This window comes from Argopecten irradians, chromosome 7 (assembly GCF_041381155.1).
Source record: "Argopecten irradians isolate NY chromosome 7, Ai_NY, whole genome shotgun sequence".
Lineage (NCBI taxonomy): Eukaryota > Metazoa > Mollusca > Bivalvia > Pectinida > Pectinidae > Argopecten > Argopecten irradians.
The window spans coordinates 21,306,464-21,328,346 of record NC_091140.1 but is presented as its reverse complement, the minus strand read 5'-3'; the positions used below and the strand labels follow the sequence as shown (position 1 = coordinate 21,328,346).

General features: G+C 36.0%; 1 protein-coding gene across 1 annotated transcript in view; it reads right to left on the bottom strand.

The window, feature by feature from the left end:
• The window catches only part of LOC138327825 (protocadherin-11 X-linked-like), a 35,266-nt gene extending 32,169 nt beyond the window's left edge, over positions 1-3,097 (bottom strand). The window contains exon 1 of the mRNA XM_069274229.1: positions 2,942-3,097. The gene's annotated coding sequence lies outside the window, so the exon portion shown is untranslated. The remainder of the gene's footprint in view (positions 1-2,941) is intronic.
• Between the last annotated feature and the right edge of the window lie 18,786 nt (positions 3,098-21,883).

Genomic DNA, 21,883 nt, shown 5'->3' with positions numbered 1-21,883 from the left:
GTTAAAGAGGAATTTGAAATTTTAGTAATAGCAACCATGTGACTATTCTAGATATAACTGAATAATTAAAGAACATCCTTCTTCAACAAGTCTAGAGGTTCAAGGATTCATCGGTTGATCCAGACTTAACACTTGACCTTGAAGTCTCCTTGTGTCTCCGACTAAGAATGATAAATACGAAAAAGATGGGCTGGAGTCAACATTACTCCTGTTATAAGACCATTCAAATAGCAAGTGGTCTTTACGGAGACAAACTGTCCGTAAATACTAACAACAGCTTTGTATATATATATATCAGGATGCCGAGAATTTCCCATACACTATTGACTAGATATTGATTATTTACCATTTCATTTATATCTGACAAACTTTTGTTCCCCTACCCGTATCAGCTATTTCATTATCCTGTACGTATCTAACTATTTGTGGAAAATTTTGCAGCATTTCCCACAACTTACATGAATTTATTTTTTCAGAAACTGGTGCTGTATCTTTGAAATTTCGACATTTTGTATTGAAGCCCACACATTCCTTGGCATATGCTCACACAGAGGTTTAATTAAGTAGATCTATTGTCAGGTTCAATACTGGTACGTCGTCTTATATATATCCAGGCACATATCGTTCCTGTGAGAACCGAGCACAGGGGCAACATGAAAAAGTCACATTAAATGATACATTGTTACGATACAGACACCCCATGCTGTTCCTGATACCTTTATATCGATCTTAGTTAACCCACCACCGACCAAAACACCTAACATTAAACTTATCAAATAAACATTTACGGAAGTTTCAGGTACCTTCCCTTTGAGTATCCAACTATTTTTTTTATTGGACCACACCATGTTCTTGTGTATATATAATTATGAAGGTTGTCTTTTATCAAATTTCCTTTATATATTGCTTTATAATATTTGATGAGCAAATAGTGAAAATATCTCTTTGAATAAAAATTGCTGACTTTTTTTTTTTTTTTTATATTTGTTACATGAAAATTTAAGTTAAGTATCAATCCATAATAAATCTAACACTATGAACAAAAACTTGTTTGTTTCAATAACGTTTATAGAAAAAATATATCGCCTGTGATTAGCATATTTAACGACATAAAACCTACCTTGGTTATTTAGCATGGAAAAACATTGACCTGTTATTTTCACCTGTACTAAACACTAATCAAGTCTACATTACCTGCCTATCCTGCTATCCATCCTGCTCCAAATTACCTGGATATTCTTGTGAATGGATCATCTTTGGCAACTTTTTTACATGTCCACAAATACAACAAAGTGTTTTCAATGGCCACAATTAGGAGACAATACGAAGGTAGAGAGTCAGAAAGCCAGGTATTGTTGCCGGCGGTGATAGTCAGGGAGATGGCCGCAGCTTTGTCCTGGATAAGTCACTACATTCATTGATAATATCCCTAATACAAACGTCATTGTTCTGGTGCGAGGAGCTGGCCTGTGTTTGTCCTGAGTATTAATTGTACAGGGTGTATTACTCCGGCCTGTAGACTATATGTATTGGGAACTAATCTAATTGACAGTGTAGTTTTCTCTACAAGAACAAACCTAATTCAATCACAAATTACTTACTCATATCACAGGAATTTGTTGAGACTCACAAGACCAAATATCAACATTGACCAAGGTGAGGCCCAGGTTACCATTTTTGCGGAATTTGGTAAAGACAACTTTGGGCACTTGGACCAAAGGAACAAGTGGATAACTCAAATCTAAAAAGCAAACTAACGATCGTGTGACCTGATTGTGGAATATTTTCCATAGTAAACATATCTGAGAGTGGACAACTAATAGCTTACAAAATAAACACATTCCTTCGTATTAACAAACAGAAACATTCAAGTAGACCATTGAAGGCATTGAGACGACTGGGGACAATATTACTGTAGTTTGTATATGATAGGAAAAGAACTTTGTGAAATAAATTCAAATTAAGAAAGAAATCATTATCATAATCAAATATAGAAAAAAACAAAATGATCACAATAAAGAAATTAAACTGATCATAAGAAAAACATCTTTCTATCAATGAAATATTGATCATTAGAAAAAAAAATCAGTTTGGTTATCAGTGAAATTTTGATTATAAGAGAGAAAACCTGATAATTCAGAGGAGAGATATCCACAAAAGAGGAGAGGAACCATTGACCAATAATAAGAGAAATCTTGATTATATGGGAAAATGTCTGATGATAAGAGTTTAATTGAGGAGAAAAATGAGTGAAGAGACCAAGGGAATTCACCGAGCCTACCTATTACTGTCTAAATCAATCCACACCTATCACTCACTGATCAATAAACGCTCAGGATTTCTTTAGCCATATTGACGTATTAATAATTCACATGTTTCTCAATCAAACGTCAGCACCTCACAGCTGACTGACAGATCATCATAACCAGAACTAATACACACAGTCATTCAAACGTTTAAACTGTGAGTAGATCTGCACCTCGCCACCCCAGATTATAAGGGCAAAACTTTCTCATCAAACCCGCACACCCCAGCTTGTAATCATTGTACATGGATGACTTCAATTTATTGTGGATCGGTAACGGGTGATCGTCGAACACTACAACACATCCTTAACTAACGATTTTGTCTGATTTACCGACGGAATCCTCACTGAAATTAAACCCCAGCCTCGAGTTTAAATCCACAGCCCAAGACAACGGATTGACGGAATAATAACCATCATTATCTAACTGTGATTTAAAAACTGTTATGGCTTGGAAGGGTACAGAATATTATCAGATGTTCGGGAGAAGGCTGTACTGATAACATCAGATCTTGGTCTGATAAATGTTTTGGTCAATAGGTGTTAGGTCATACCTGGTTTACAGCGTCGTGAATTATTTATCTGACACGTATTGTTAACGGTATATATACATTACAGCATGTTCTATACACTTACCGTTTCTAGTCCCAACAGCCATAGAAATCTCCTAAACCTTCCGTCGTAAAATATAACACACTCCATTGTGGCCATTTTGTTACCATAGAAACGCATCAACAGCGTACCTGAGGAGAATTTTTATGTACCAGGTAAGTTTGATGTACCTGTAAAGTCTGATGGATGTGAAAGAACAGTTTCATTACCGTTTGCTCAGGGCCGCACAGCTATGTATAGCCATCAATAGCAGGATCCACCATACAAGGAACTTGGCATTATACGCTATTACTCTATCTTGTCTCAACCATAAAAGGAAACTCACTTTTTAAATCTACATCCGTGTAGCACAGGTCTTCATTAGTCAAAAATTCAACGATTAATCTAAAGTTAAAAGGTCAATGGTATCTTTAGAAAACAATTCCTGTTTAGCGATTTCACATTTCTTCCTACTATTTACATTGGATTCCGTCAGAAAACTGGCCGTTGTTCCGGAGGCGGACCTAGCACACATTCGTGACCACAGCTCTATTGATGAGTGGGGGTACTCCGACTCCTCCCTCCTGGTCTAGTGGTGGCTGGCATGTATTGTCCGTACACAGCTACCTACCATTTAATTCACACCATTTACCTTACAACAGAAAGTATTGCCTAACCTTAGTTCTTCATTATACAACAGAAAATTCTTATTAATCTTTTACACAGATACAACTTTATATATAATACCAAAGAATAGTATCGTTATTTCAAATACTTATAACTCTATAGTGTTAACTTACACGTTTTATGAATTTCTGTTGTATTTGGTTAAACTTTAAGGAAAGTAAAATTAAGTGTCAAATGTTGTAAGTTGACTTATCTTTCTATCAACCACCAGGTAGTCATTGTGACACAGTATTTGTCAGTGTTAAAAAAACTTGATCAATGTACTTCATCAAACGGTGGCGGCGGTGGGATATATTAGTATTTACTTACAACGATGAACAGGACTATTTAGGTTGTCCTTTATTCCCTGACAATTAAAAGTTTGCTAGCCTGCTGGGAGTAGTCTTAGACAAGTTCTTCAGACCAGCAGTTTAAATTTGACTCTGTAGGAATCTATAAACACAGGTTCTCCAAACTGTTACAAAAATACTCAAATAACAGAAACTTCTATTCTTTGTTCAAATATGTTTATTTTCCATTAAAAGAGAAAATGCTTTCAGCTTGAACTGTTACTCTGCAGGACTTCTTGTGTAAAAGTAACAAAACTCCAGTTAATAAGGAGTTCCAAGATTGACCTTGGCTTGACCTTGCATCATTATCTGTATATTTCATACTAATCCCAAACAAATACATGTACATTAAGTAATGTAAAGTGGAATATACTCAGAAAACATAAAGTCATCTTGGTGGAAAACAGTTCTCAAAGAATGTTTATTAATTGCAGAGCTTTCTTCGCAAAAATGTCAATTTATGATATTTTGAAAATGTTTCTTGCGCTTCTCAATAAAATCAAAAGGTAATTTGTCACTTAATTTCACTTTGATCCTTTAACTCCCCCAAAACACTGTCAACTCTCCTAAACCCTTAGACCTTGGAAACCCCAGCAAGCCGTCAGCCCTTAACCCACAACTTTAAACCCCTGGCGAGAGGTCACACCTAAACATAAGGCCCTTCTGGTGCCCACAAAGGTTCCAACAGACTACCTGGGGACGGTTCACACTTAGGCCATTGGTCACTTAATGGTCATTAGCACTGATGTTCGGTTAGCCTTTTATACCTGTATTAGTAGAGTTGTTGGTTCGATTTATCATTGTCTGAGCTATAGAGTAGGACTTGTATGGTAAGTGTTTCTCACTCTATACAAAGTCATCAGTAATCAGTGACATTACCATCTCTCAGTGTCCATCGTCCACCCCACCCATCCCATTCTCAGCCCTCACTACGGTCGCCATCTTGTCACCTTTCTCTTTACAAATTTCACTGTTTAATTAATCTTCTAGTAGCATTCTGTCCAGTAGGACTTTGGAAATTTCTAAATGAAAAGGCAGATGTTTCAAAAGCTCCACATTCCTGTAGAGACTGGTTACCCTCGGTGACTGACGGGTACATACAAACAAATACTGGATATTTATAAAAAGTTACACCAGAAGATTAATCTTATCAGTTTGTTCTACCAAACAACTGATCAACAAATGGATCACCAAGATATCGCCACAAACTTTGGGCTATAGAAAGGGGAGATAACCAATCTTAGGATGGATCTAGAGAAAAGGGGAGATAATTATTCATTTTAGAATTAAGGGAGGTAACCAACTAATAATTAAGATCTACAACCGATCTACAGAAAATTGGAGATAACCTGTCCTCAATAAAAAAGGATCAAGAGAAAATAGAAAATAGGAGATAACCATCCTAGAATTAAGGGGAGTTCACCAATTTATTTTCATTCTTAATGTATAAATATTGTCATCAGTATCAACAATTTCACTGCGGTTCGATAATTTGATTGCAGATTTAACCAGCCTTCCTTCTCCGGGAACAGAAAAAAACCACTTGATCAATGATCATACATCTTGGATATCTTTTTTTGAAATTCCTTTTATGAAGACCAGTTGATCAATCAATCACTCGATCAGACAGATATTACAGTTACGATAATGTGTGTTTGACCTTTTAACCCCTCCTCACATTCTGTAGGGACATTTTTCGCTGCTATTTTCCTTATATCTGTCATCACCAAAGATTTACGAGAGCAAAAATGTTTTACTACACGTCTCTATATATGGAATGCATGCTTTCAGAAGCGAGATTGTTTTTTCTGTTGTTTATTAGGTTTCTTTCTATTGCATTACTGTTACACAACAGACTACAGATAAAATCACCCGCTGAAAATGTCAACTTTCTAATGTTTTCTGAAATGCATTTTTTTCCAAATAAAAAGTGAAATTACAAAAACACTCTGATATATCAATACACACAACACAAAAGATAGACTATATATAGACTAGACAGCTATCACAAAGTGTCTAATTACACCGTGAAATAGTCCTATGTGAAACAGATAAAATTGGCCTCCGATATTGACCAGAGCCTTACATAATGTTTCTCAGTAAATCTTCGCTCACAGGCCAATTGCTATAACACAGTTGTCCTTAAGAAGTGCAATCAACTGGAAATGAAATTGTTTAAAGAAATCCTTTAAGAACTGTCAAAAACTTTGCAAAGATTTTAAACTTTGAGTAGCATTTAACAACGTAAGTGCTAGACTCGCAATTAGGTTCCATTAATGACAGATCGTGTTTATAATAGACAGGAACTGGATTTAAATGTTTAAGTACCAAAGATAATCCAGTATTCCTGCCTTGACAAACTGATGAAGCAATCTGGTTTTACAATAAATTGTTTATTTCATGCACTGATAGCTCTTCATGCATGTTTCAATTTCTGTATTGGCCTTTTCATGTCCAAAACAATGTACTTTTTGTTGAGCATACATTTTTCAATTATTATATCCTCAAAGACCATGAATCCAAACTCACAAACACACTTCTGCATCAATGAAGATTTCTTTCGAACCAAAAAACCAGCATTTCACAATGTAATGTGTTTCTTTTGAACCAAAAACCAGCATTTCACATTGTAATGTTTTATTCAGAGGGCAATTATGAAAGGAAATACAGTAAGTGAAGCCTGTGTAATGTTGACAATACAAATTGTACCAAACAAAAGCTGGTGTCATTTTAACTTTTACAGATAATTTGATTATTGTTCTGGTGTTAGGGTCCCTATCAGATCCTTTATTCAGGTCGCCACAATGAGGCTCCGACAGAACACTATTCCACCTTAACACGAGATCGGTGTACCGAGAGGTGTTTAAACTATTTGTGAACTAATTACAGCCACGATAACATTTAACAGTCAGTCGATCAAAATTATTTGACACCGGATCAAATTTTCCAAAAAATTAGGTGAGTGAGTTATTAAATATCTAACAGGTTTGTTAATCGGTGGAGATCAATGGTAAGTGTAGGATATATAAGATAGAGACATGTCGGGTACGTGTCGGGGTACGACCCACACAGTAACACCTCTGATATACGAGATCTCTGATATCACTGGATTTAACGGAACAACTTTACAAAGCGACAAGGCTAACACTATTTTTTTTCACTTTTATTATAAGGCTACATACAGTTTATATTGAATAAAATGAATGATATTTAATCCTAATTCTTTTTTCCATACTACCATTCTGACACTTCCTCCAAAGTAATTGCTTGTCGTCTGCAGTCTCAAATACTTCTCATAGCTTAGGAAGGGTTTGATTGTGAAGTTCAAAATTGCTTTCTAATGTAATACACAATGGTTCAGTTTTCTTTAATGAATGTTGAAATGGTTAAATAGTGGATGAATTGTAAATTAGCATTTGGCAAAAAATGAAGAAAACATCTTGAGTAAAGGATTGTGATCTGGTTTTCTGAAAATCAGCAACAATAGAAATGTTATCCCATAATGCAGTGTAATGATGGTGGATATATTCAGATAGTGGAATGATGGCTACTTACCAGAAGATGAACTAGAGGTACAACTGCTCAAAGGCTGAAGGTAGCTGAGCGATCATGTCCGAGGTAGTCATGGACCTTCCACACTGGGCGTAAGCCTGCTTACTGCACTGTCGGGTCAAGACGCAGGCGGAATAGGCCGCGGTTATCGTGGGACCAAACGCCAAAAACAAATCACTGAAACAACACAAAGATTTACAAAAAAATTAACTAATTGCCAAAAAAAAACCAGCAACACAATAATAATATTTATTACCTGTTTAATCATTTTCATGTAAACTACCAAAAATTTGTTGTAACAACCATCCATTAGTTTCTTAATTTGCTTGGCGACCTTTAAAAAAGATTATTCAACAGTACCTTGTGGAGGTATCTATCAGCGACACGCTCTACCCCTAACCTAATCACATCCGATATGCTGCCAATCTGCTCTAATTGACTTTAAAATTGATGCAGAATTAGTCTTTCCAAATGGATCACAGACAGAAGTAACCTTATAATTGTGTTAAGAGAAAGACAAAATGTAGTACCAGGCTTACCCAAAACCTCCAATACATGTGTATTATTTTTTTGTTTGGTTAGGAGGTAAGAAATTAAGTGTACTTTTACGTTTAAAATACATGTAATGGGGAGGCAACACCATAAATAGATTAGCCTGCATAAAACAAATGGTGATGTGTTTCCAGTGGTAACGAACATACTAAATTGGCATTGTCTATATCACAACTTACTATTGATTTCTCAAGGAGACTCTCTAAAACAACAGGTCCAAGGGACCCGCAAATTCCAATGGCATTCTCCTAAATAAAAGGCCCATTACACCTACATTATCAATGGCATACTCCTAAACAAAAGGCCCTTAGGGATCCGCAATATTAAAGGAAGGGACCCACAATATCAATGGAAGGGACCCACAATATCAATGACATATTCCTGAACAAAAGGCCCAAGGGACTCGTAATATCAATGGTATACTCCTGAACAACAGGTCCAAGGAACCCGCAATAGCACTGTCATACTCCTAAATAAAAGGCCCAAGGGACCCGCAATAACACTGATATACTCCTAAATAAAAGGCCCAAGGGACCCGCAGTAGCACCGATATACTCCTCAACAAAAGGCCCAAGGGACTCGCAATAGCACTGTCATACTCCTAAACAAAAGGCCCAAGGGACCCGCAATAGCACTGTCAAGGGACCCGCAATAACACTGATATACTCCTAAATAAAAGGCCCAAGGGACCCGCAGTAGCACCGATATACTCCTCAACAAAAGGCCCAAGGGACTCGCAATATCAATGTCATACTCCTAAACAAATGGCCCAAGGGACCTGCAACATTTATGTCACACACTTCTAAACAATGTCATACTCCTAAACAAATGGCCCAAGGGACCTGCAACATTTATGTCACACACTTCTAAACAATAGGTCCAAGGAACAATTAACATCTGAAAATTTTATTTTATTTCATGTGCCATCACATTGCCAAACACCACTTGGTGTATTAGAAGGATGATGGTAATTGACACTTTGGTGGGTTTTTTTTTTAAATTTTAAATTAACTTCAAGGTAATCAGTTTTATTTGAGAAACTTAAGTGTTAGTATAAAAACTACGGTAGTTATATAGCCGTGTAGTAACTTTAGGTTTACTATATGGCACTTGGTAGTTATACCATGTCACAACAGTCTTAACAGCTACACATTAACTGACTTCCACAAAAGTATTCAGGCTATTTTGCAAAACTTTTAAGCCATTATCAAAATGGGGATGAAATGAAAGTCAAACGTGACATGCATTTAACAGTGCTGTTGCTGATTGGTCTGAAGAAACGAGAGTGAATCTCGGGTCACAAAAGGTCAAAATTAAGGGGCAAATATGGCACAAATGTGATTTATATGAATTCTATGATGTTCGCCTCCAGGGATAGCATGACGAGGAAATCAGAGCTTGCTCTTACCGGAAAAGGTATCGGCCATTTTCATTATTATTTATAGGTTAACAAATGATCGGTGATTAATGAAATTACTCCCCTGGAAAATGACCGGCTTTAATAAGGTGACTGTTTCTGACCACTGGTCAGTATGACAATGTCCACCTTTCTATTGGAGATAAATGTCATTAGCATGTTTCCAGATAAATGGCATGCTGTAAAGTAGGGACTTACACACTTGGCTGCAAGTTTTAATTCAATCATGATGGCAGCGGTGGGATTGCCTCAGGACTCGACCATACAAGTCTTTGGTAGATGCACACCAGGGAGACATATAAATCTCTATTGCAGAAAGCAACATGCCAGCAATGTTGACTAACTAAGCAAAATCATCAAGAATTAGCTGCTCCCATAGCTATATATTTTATGTTAATTTACAATTACATTTTGAAGTTTTACTAACATTCTTATCAAAGTTAATTTTAAGATTTTACAATTGTCACTAAAATGATAGCCCATCATTTTTTTATGAATCTTGAGTAAACTCATATCTGTCTACCATCAAACAGTACAGCAACTCATACCAACCAGTTAAACTATGAACTTTGCCCAGAGCTCAGTTAGAGAGTTACGAGTATCCAAAAAGAATGGGAAATATGGAAACATCCATAATTTAGTAGCCTACAGTATAATTTTAGCTTCCTCCAGAGTATAGTCCTAGAGAGACATATTGTGGAACGTAACACATCACAGCATTGTGTAATTGTTTGTTTTAACACTTAATGTGTAATAAACAAATATTGAACAAAAACATTTGTTTTTTCATTGTTTTATTATTGCCGTTCAGTAAATGGTTCTTTTAACTTAATGGTGCAAAAACCACAAATAGTTCGGAAAACATGGGGCAAAAAATTTACAGACTTTGGTTTTATGGTTTATAGATAAAAGACTGTGTCAATAATTGTCAGTGAATTAAACTGTTAAGAGCTGTTGGTTGTAGTGAATACTGAATAACATATTCTCCCTTTATTAAAACTGCATGGTATGTAAATATTCAAACCCTTTAGATCATCAATAATAAAGAATTAATACACCATCAAACAGAACTCTAAAGCATAAAAGGTGAAGAGGTATGTGTAGATGATTATTTTACATAGCTGAAAAATTATTGTCAAATTAACAACCTCAAAAATATATCTTAATAAATATTATAACAAATTCAAAATGTAGCATTGAATTTAATAAATCGACTTCCATCATTGCCCACCATTGACCAATCAGCTTTCAAAGAATTTGGCCAATCACATTTCTTTTAAGCCTTCCAGATTGTTGCATGTCCATTCAGATCCCTGTGGTCAGCCAATAACTGACCAATCACATCCTTAATCCTGATACCTTAGTAAATGACATTCAGATCCCTGTGGTCATCCTTATTAAATGACCATTCGTATCCCTGTGGTCAATCTACGTCCAGTCCACACCACCTAACAAGCCCAGACTGTGTATTGGCCTGGAGTATCCCCAGCGGATTAAGCTCTTTACCCCTATAATTCCTAACATTGTCAATTTATTTTTTCCAATGGATGCTTAACTAGAGGAACCAATTATTTTCCCCTCAAATTCTCGGCCATCTTGTGTGGATTTGGGGGTTTTCTAATAAACCATTCAAGAGGAACAATGTAATTACTGTAGTCCGTTAGACCATCTCGCCGGAGAATGTGGCACCAAAACTGCCCTGGTAGAGCCCGCTGGTGAGGTGGACAGCATTGGTCTACGTTAATTAGATTCTAATTAGAGGCCCTAATTGGGAGGTGTGAATAGTAACACACAATAATGTCATAAACGCACTGACACAATAATCATATCACTATTTGTTCGAAATTCCCTCTCAACCATTATCCCAACCAAAAAGGCCAGCTCAGTTTTAATTTTATTTGTGCGGAACAAACTTGATAAGGGTCGACAGTTTCGCTGGGCGTTAATTATTTCATAAATGTCACTGCTGTTACTCAGGTCCCTAAGGGTCAATTTGGGGTCAGTTTTGTACCGATATAGAAAAGAGAAAACATTGCAATGTAATTCATAATATCTCTATACATTACTCTTTCTGTGGTCAAAGTCGGTTGGTCGATTAAGTTGTAGTGTACAAAGTATCACTGACATATCAGCAAAAAGTTGTAAATTTTACAAGCTCAAAACTGTTTCTACATTAATTAGTTGGAACTTGATAGAATTAATTCCCAAAACAAAATGATAAACATTTTTGCTGTTGCAACTTGATAGGCTTAAAGATTTTAATGTCTAATTGAAGAAACCTGTGCCTGCTACAAAAATGTGTACAACTGGTTAAAAAATGAGTTCATGAAGAACAGAAGTAAATCTGAAACTGAAACCAGCCAATTACACAGAAACATTGACATAAGAAGATTAGGAGAAAAAAGAAATGTGAGGCAGTAAGATAAATAACAGGAATTGTACCATTTTTTCCTGATTGTTGGATGAATTTATGCTACATCTGAGGAGAAAAGAAGATATTAGCAAGACCTTAGACGAAGCCTTACAAGTTTGAGGGACAAGGTTGTGTGTTCTACCGATTCTTCTCAAGGTCCTTTGGTATTTTTGTTACAGATATTTTTTAAGAAAACATAATTTACTTCTGTTAGAGGCAGAGGATAAGTGAATTTTTTTCTTGAAAACATTTTCAGAAATTAAGAGCAATGTTTAAATATTAACCGAAGAAAACAACCTTTCTTTTACAATTCAAGGTTATATGCAGAACTAATCAATGGATTTTCTCTTTGAAGATTTTTTTAACAGAATCACCAAGACATTGAAAACTTACAATGGCTCGTACATAGCTAGAGAAAGAGATAGCATCTGAAAGTGTCGCGAGATGGAAACTTAGAAAGGAGAAGAGATGAGATTGTTTCGTCACCTGGTGTTCACTGAAGAATTAGTGGACTATGTAGGTATATCTACTAGATCAGGTGAGATAGAATCACATCGGTATGTGACAGGCTTTCATCACCGCGAGAGTGTGTGAAGGTCCTAACAGAACCCCCTGTAGTTAATCATGTCACAGACCCTGCCAATAAAACAGTATATACTACCTAGGGGCGCCGCACATCAGACTAAAAACAAAAAGTAGGCAAGATCATGATCAATGATTACAACAATATATCTCTTTCCACACATAAAAACCCCACATGGAGATGAATAGAGAACAAATCGGAACAAATCACCTGAGCGAGTAGCCAGCCCACAGAGTAGCTAGATAATAAAGAACGATTCTATTTTCACTAGAATATACTCTTATCGTTGTGGAGAAGACAACATGATCTGTAACAATGGGGAATGTTGATTTATGACTACGGCTGAGGAGGCAGATACATGACAAAAGATGTGGACAGATTATTAGTGTGCTTTGTATTAAAGTAAAGGATGATAAATGATGCTGGTGGGGTCCTGTTACCTGTACACGTCAATTTCTACCCAGGTACACCGATTACCTGTCACATGTCCACCGAATCCTGTTTATAGAGTATTGTATTTTCACTAATGCTGTTTTGTTTTCTCCAGTGTATGTGTTTCTTTCGACATTGTCAAGGCAATAATTTGTCTGGTATAAAAACCCCATGTCGACCTCCTGGTCGGCCTCTCATTTCAGCCGTGGACCAACATGAACCCTCCCCCCTGACCCCCTCCCCCAACACTCAGGGCTCAGTGTGATTGACATTACACTTTGCCATAGTGCATGATGATTTTACTGTAGCAAATGACAGAATTTTCTAGAAATATGAGAACTTTGGGAAGATATTTTTCAATTTAAACTCAGAATTAAGACATGTTTGGGTCATTTCTGATGGAAACAGGAACCAAACTGTCAAGTTGTTTAGTGGAAACAAAATATGCCATCTCTCCAAAACCTAAACTCAAAACACATTCGCTCATTTTTCATCATCCTCATCAACAATTTTACAAGAAAGTAGTGGTAGTTTTTCATTTCCTCAACAGGATCTGGCAACCATCACAAGAGCAATTTCTGTCCATGTCAAAGTGTGCTGAATGAGCATTCCACACAGGGCTTGTAACATCCTACAGTATAAAGGTATTATCTAATACTGAGACAATGAGGGAGGGGGAAATTAGCTGGACAGAACAACAATATTGTCTAGCGACCAGTCTGGTCTATGATAAGTTGCTATACCTATGGCAATAACACCATGTCTGGTAATGAACCCGATAATGTGTACTCGGTAATACCGTTCAGTAAACGTAATAGGACCAATACGATGTAAAACAAAAATAAAGTTTTACCAATTCTATCAGTGAGGTCTAGAACTAAGATTTATTAGGCACATTGATATTGAGGGAGCTCTCCTTTGCAATAGGCTAGATATCTATAGTAGTATTATTTAATCTAGATAATATATATTCCCATAGACCTGCCAGCTAAAACAAGAATAATTAACATTTCATTGTGAGATAATAAGCTCCACCTCACCCTGGAGTCACAGGTTGTGTGTTGGTCCTCTCCACTAATTGGAGTATAAATCTAGTATACAATCAGAATGGCTACATCCTTATACTAAGTCTCAGGGAAACATCAAACCTCATTGATCATGTATCATAATCTTTTACCATTACTGCCATTCCCTGTAGACCCAGGAGAAAATCCCCTAGTGCTGGCAGTAAGATTTCTGGGAGCATCTTAACCTCGTGTTGACCCGTCCAACCCAATAAAACCCTGTCAATGGCTGACTGATGTATCTTGTGTCATTAGCATGCATTCCTAATCAAGGTAGCACCAAGGCTGCAATAATTCCAATCGTAAAATCACCATAAACCTTCTTATGGGTGCACAAACCTTTCTGGGCACATGAAAACATTGCCATAAGTCATAAACCGTCCAGGATGACAATAGCGATTCTGTCCACTGTCCACTGCTCAATTAGGCTGGCGAGTTTGTAGGGATTAAACCTAATCATTTCTATAATATCGTGCCATTTGTCTGTATTAGAATCGGCCAATGATAGAGGTATACAGCAATGTAAGTAGGATGTTAATGCTGCTGTAGTGTCACCTAATTATATAAAGTGCGGGTAGGATGTGGGCTGCCACGGAATATAGATACAACATCTGTAGGAACACTTGTTCTAATTCACAAAATAGCATCAAATTCATCTATGGGGAAATAAAGACGGCTTCAATTTTTGTGGCTTATCATTTTTTTTTTCACAGTGAAAACTGCCAGACATGTTATAAAATTAGCGAAGATGTAACTGTATCAATGCCAGACAATAAAAGGTTTACTGGTAATTTGAGACTATGTGGTTGGAGTAAAAGTTCCAATATTCTTTTCATTACTGGTATATTTTTTTGTTAATAATCATCATTAAATGTAATAAACAATCTCATAAAAAACGATAAAATAAAATCCTTGGAAAACATGTAAAGTGTATGTAGATTTATATACCACACCTTCACATCTGGAAAGGATCAATTTGTATGTGTCCAAAAACAGCTTTATCATGAAACAAAAATGTAGTAAAACACGTCCAGGTAAATCACTGGTAAGTCAGACAGGTAAGTAGATTGACCTGACGTACGTAATGATGAATCATAATGAGCTGACCGATCGCCTCTGGCCATGTCCAGTGGTCAGATCATATGTTTTACTGATGTCCAGCCACACCAGGTTACGTTGAGTTACACTGGCGCCACCTACGGTAGAAACAATACACTGTAGATGTTAACGACAAAGTAGAAATTGATTTTTGTGATGACAAAAACCTGATGAGGGATCGTAGCTGGTTTTATGTTATAGCTCTATTGTAAGGCTATATAGAGTGATATTGATATCATACAGAGGCCTCCCTGTTAGTAATTCGCAAACAATTAAGAAGGCGGTGTCTATTTCAAAACACGTAAAAAAACAAGAGTCATAGCAAAGCGAACATTTGTATACATGAATTGGCGATTTCCTGGTACAAAGGGCACAAAGGATGTCAATTTGTTAGCGTTGATATCGACAACAGGTAACTCAAGACACCTGCTTCCTCTCTTACTAATTACTCAATAAAACAAGCGACATGCTCTCCGGAAATGTACAGACCGATCTGTTACGTGACATCAAACTGCAACAAAAGTTATCGACATGATCATTTAGAATTCTATTTCGTTGTAAAGTACATAATGTATGTATCAGAAATCTATTTAGAAATAGACGTCAGCCAGTGAGATTATATCAGGCAAATTAATAAAAAATACTTTCATCTAATTTCATTTTCATAGATAGTAAAAAAAAAGAATCCATCAATCTGGCAAAATAAATCTAACCAAATGACATATATGGTCAGTTACTCAACCTAATAACTGGCTCCAACCGTCTGACCAGTAAAATATCTGCTAATGACATCATTAGTTTTCATGCCAAGTTGTTTATTTCATCATTGTCAGACTTCTCAAGCTTTTGTGAGACTTTGATGGAGAGGTAGCGAGGCTGGAATTTGTTTCAATAGCCCCGTCACCTGGTCAGACAGACAACCAATACCTGTTCCAATACTTCAAACAATATTGTGAAATGAAAAAGTTAGAACGTGCCACGACATCGTTCACATTGATTATAAAACTATGATTTTTACAACTGACCGTTTTGCTACCACTTTAGTTTGTTATGTGTAAACAAACACCCAGCTGTGTGGGACTTTGTCCTGATGGAGCACTGGACAGCCTCTCCAATAAAGATTAGTGGACCAACGCTTTGTAACGGATACTTGTCCATTACCCATACAGAGGGATTAAATGATACCTCCCTTGTTGAATATAAAACAGATACTGAGATACCTAGAAGGCCGTTGACTGACCGAAACTCTACATTAACATAGATCAGAGAAATCAAATAGGATATAAAGGGTTTAACAGAGGCTATCTGGAATATAAAACTCTTCATTTCAACAGTCATCATCGTTTTTCTACCACTTGATTTGATAGTTAGAATATTTCCTTCATCACACAAAGGAATCATTTACATACAATTTTATTTTGCTACCAAATCTATAGTCCTTTTTTTTCTAAAACCAAAAGTGATGAACGATCTTAACTCTTAGTCATAACACTGAAGCAAAAATAATGTTATAATCTTACCAAGTTTATGTTTCTTTGTTCCCCAAGAAAAGTTTTTTTCCTTTTTTTTTTTTTAGAAATATCTGTATGAGATAAATACTGTCATATAAAATCAAAATAAGACAAGACGGGATGAGATGGATGAATGAAGGGGTAGAGAGTGGAGGGAGGGGGATGGAATAAACACAGTACACTTTATGTCCTTTATATCATGGCGGTGACATAAGAATAGTACATTTATAATATTGATATGTTAGATTCAACCTAAAGTCTCCAAAAACCTAAAACCAATAATGACATCACATGACTTAGTTGTTATGGAAACATTTGTTACCTAGACAATTAAAACCACCTGTTTCCCTTGTTGAATATTACAACCCAAACGAGATAATTAATTAATTAATTAATTCTAGTCCTGTTGGCATTTTTTCAGAGGTGTCCCTATAAGCTGTAGAGACAGCCATATTGGCTCTAGGTAATTTGCCCATGTGTATATGTCTTGGTAGTTTTTTTACAAGTAATCATTATAATACAGTCCTATTTGACACCTGGGGAAATAGCATCATCTGAAAAACCAATATACTCTGTCCATATCATTACACCATCGATGTTAATCTATCGATTCCAAGGATACTGAGATATTTCGGTCCTTAAGCAAACAGATGTATCGAAGATTTATTTCTTTTTCGCATGTTTATATAATGTAGTATCTACCAATTCCCAGTTTTACCACCACTGTCATGGTTAGATTCACTGCAACACAACCTTATTCTCATCAATTGATTGTATGGACAGTGGTTTTTTTTCATTACTGTTAAAACAGGGTACATTTTTTATTTATTGACTGCTTGTGCCTGTCTTGTCCATATAAATTACCTTTAACAAGGATGTATATGTATTGGCTGTTTGTGCCTGTTTTGAATACAAATCAAAAGTTACAATGAATGATGACATTACAATATCCTGTGTCTATTGTGATTATCAGAGTCACTATTTCGGTGTATTTATCATTTACACATGCAAGATTTCTTATTCAAAAATAGAGCTCAATTTTACGTATCTCAACAAAGGATCATGGCATTAGACAATGGATGTTTTAATCCATCAGTGATTGAAGCACAATTAACCATTGCTGTTAAAGCCTTGCTGTACATGACTGATGATACAATAGTCTTTATCAATATTGGTTAGATAAAACGTTTATTCATCTGCTCTAGAACATTTATCAATATCTCCCGATCTCTTCAATCTCTTGACAACCATCTTGTGAGCTGTAATATTTATGTTTACTGTGCTGTGAATCACATACAAAATCATTTCACAGATAGGTAATCATAACTTAAGTGTATAGATATGTCGTACGAATCCCACAGCAATTCCATTCACACCCGACCAATCATCATTATGACAATCATAAAACGCAAGGAAAGGTTCTAATTTAGTAAAAAACATAGAAGTGACGTTCATTGTCTATATTTAATGTCACACACATACAGAAATGTAACGAGGAAGGTGGAGTAGAGAGATCAGTATCAATAGGCCCTTAAAACATTAGGTACAGGTCCTCAGAGATCAATAACGTTCCGATCACAAGATAAGGTGTTCAACATACGACCTTGCCTTATACACCACCTAGGCAACAGGGCAATGACATAATCCAAATTCCTGCCATCTTTATCACTTACTTCTTAATGGGAACATACACATCCACTGAAATCAGCACATTCAAACACGATCACCGTTATACATTTAAACACGATCACGGTTATACATTCAAACACGATCACGGTTATACATTCAAACACGATCACGGTTATACATTTAAACACGATCACGGTTATACATTCAAACACGATCACGGTTATACATTCAAACACGATCACGGTTATACATTCAAACACGATCACGGTTATACATTCAAACACGATCACGGTTATACATTCAAACACGATCACGGTTATACATTCAAACACGATCACGGTTATACATTCAAACACGATCACGGTTATACATTCAAACACGATCACTTATACAAACACGATCACGGTTATACATTAAACACGATCACGTTACATTCAAACACGATCACGCTATACATTCAAACACGATCACGGTTATACATTAACACGATCACGTTATACATTCAAACACGATCACGGTTTACCATTCAAACACGATCACGGTTATACATTCAAACACGATCACGGTTATACATTCAAACACGATCACGGTTATACATTCAAACACGATCACGGTTATACATTTAAACACGATCACGGTTATACATTCAAACACGATCACAGTTATACATTTAAACATGATCACGGTTATACATTCAAACACGATCACTGTTATACATTTAAAAATGATTGGCCATTTCGACCATTTAGCTATGTATAGACAATTCTCCTTTGTCCCTTGGGTGGTCTTTATAGACAGGTGAATGCTGAATGTGAACTTCAGTAGTACTTTTAATTTGTATTGGGCTTTTTCCCAATATGGACTTCATGACTAGAGAAGACATTGTCTAAAGTAGACGATTGTTCCGAAATTGGATTTTAAATATTTACAAGAAATTGACCAGAAGAAAAAACGTAATTTCTAATCATTTGAAAGAACAAGAATTAACAACTGTTTTCCCTATTTCTTTGTCTTGGAGGCAATAGGTCTGTCCCAAATATACTTTTTTTTTTAAATGTTGAACTGTTAGAGACAGAAGAGTTCAGATCTGTGAGGATTTTTGGATCTGTATAGATAGTGGAATGCAACACAGATACGGATGACTGAGGGTAGATTCATCAGAGATATTTAAGCATTGAGGAATGTGCCAGAAAGAAATCAGCAGTACGCCTAGTGGGCGTGGCGCTACGGCAGGTAACAGACAGGTGCTTCCAGCCTCGTTACAGGTGAGATGGATGAGAATCAGCACTATAATTATCTGCCTATAGATACATTTCATACTATTCTATATGTAGTACTAAATGTCTACACGCCTGGAATCCTACGTCATTGTATACCAGACATCATGTCACAACCACAACAATCTGTTGGACTAAATGTCTTTGACCAAGTTCATGCTTTCATACACTTTTCATAAGTATTACAATGCAACAATTTTTAGATATAAATCAAGTTTAATTTTTGTATTACCTCTTGACACAGGAAACACATTTATCACGATAACAAACATTAAGAGTTATCAAATTATTGCACCAAACCAGATTTTAAACCAAGCAAAGCGCGTTGATAACAAAAGAATTTTCCAGACCTCTAAAACAATAGTAAGCATATAGCTTCTAAGTCAAAACCAAACAAATCAATGATCTATGACAAAACAAATCCAAATGAAGCAACACATTTAAGACAAATACTGTTAGACCTTTAAGAATATATTGCACTACAGTTTTAAGAAATTCTCAGACATCAACATAAATATATATGACAGAATTAATTTCTCAAAGAGAACATCAAGTTTCAATGAACTACTGCAGTAAAACTTAAAAGGAAAGGTATTTGCTATAATGTATGGTTCTTTGAGTAGACTTTTATAACAAAATATGAAGATGGGTATAAGAGCTGGCACCAGTCATTATGAAGGAAGCAGTTGTGGAGGAACAAAAATAGATATAAAAGCCAGACTTTACACTTCCTCATACAACAAATAGAAAATATGATTTACACTTGGCTATTTATTTAAATTACCCACTTGAAAACCTTCAAAGTGAAAAGTCTAATCCAGTACTTGAAACCCAGGCTTCATTACACTTATCAGTGGGCCAGTATTGGAACAAAGCCATGCTGAGCAATTACAGTACAAGTACCCTTAATCAGAAAATATTTTATTTCTAAAAGACGGGCAAGAATCACAAACCAACTTAGATGTGCTACTCTTTGCACTCTTGTTTATATCTGGTTTCCTTATCAACAGTAGCCATCAGTATAGAATCAAGGAAGTGACACCTATCTCATTCATTCTGGCATTAAATTTTCCGAGATGTCCAGACCAAATTTCAATATGTAGGAAACTTCCAGATCTGAAGGTGTTTTTAAATTATATGGGTTCTATCTGTGACTATTTCCTTGTTTTAATCAAATAGTTCTGTCAGCTGTTTCAAATACATCATATCATCAAAATAACTATTGAATTTTCGTTTACATACATACTTGAGTAAATTGAAGGACTTTATTGAAGTCCCCATATCTTTTCTTCTTCTAAACCTTGAGTTCCGTTAATAATAGTTTCCCGAAATATAAAACAATCTGTTCTGTAAGAACATGTCTTAAATCAGTCAAAAAATCAAATTACAAAACATTCAGAGAGAATTGTTTTCTGCTTACAATCAATTACATAACTATCAAAGTCTTAACCCCTAGACATGGGCTTTGTAGGCACTAGCATGGGGCTATATAGTCGAACATCTGGCTGTGTGATTTGTACTGGGCACCTAGGGAGCCAGATGGCAGGGACATCGGCCATGATTGGAGATGAAAATGGGTCCCTAAGGGGCACATAACTCAATTCACTTTTCACCTTTAAAACAATTTACAAGTGAGTGTTATCAATATCATTACAATGTCACTGTAGTATTTATTACACAAGCCGTATAGAAAACAGTATTAGGAAGGGACTCGCTGTCAAAAAGAAATGGATTTAGTGTCCCATAGTCTGATACTGGTTACGATAAAACTATATCTGTGGGAATTCAACTACAACCACGAGATAGGTGAAGGGTGATAACACTGTGATATATGAAAAAAGTAGGGAAATACAACGACTATTATATCTCGTTTTTATTACACAAAATCAATAGTTAGCAGATTTCTCAGGAAATTCTCAGGAATTGCCAGTATGAATGGATTTATAAGTCAGCGTTTCTGCAATGTTCAGTGTACTTTTGAGGCAGCCCCTGGCCCACAACATAGCGAGAACCGAGCTGCACCTGCCTGCGTCTTACACAATAGTGCGACCTGTACTTTTCTCACAAAGGCAAGGAACCAATTACCAAAATGGTTTCCCTTGTTAATCCCCAGTATTTGTGTAAATATCAATATACCGCGGGCAACTGTAGCATTGGTGAGCACTGTCCCATCTAGTTTACAAACACAAACCAATCAGCGAGGATTTCACGTAAAAAAAAGGTAATAACCGTCCATGTTTTTTAAATAAACTGAAAATCTCAAAGATTAAATCATGTAAAATTAATCACCTTATTTTTTTTTTTTTAAATCACAAATACACTATAATGGGATTCATATCGGATGATTTCTAGCGCAGCTTTAATACTTCTGTTTCATTAAAATTACTGATTCTAAAATCATAAGTACATCTTCAAATTATCCTGCCCAATAAATCACATAACT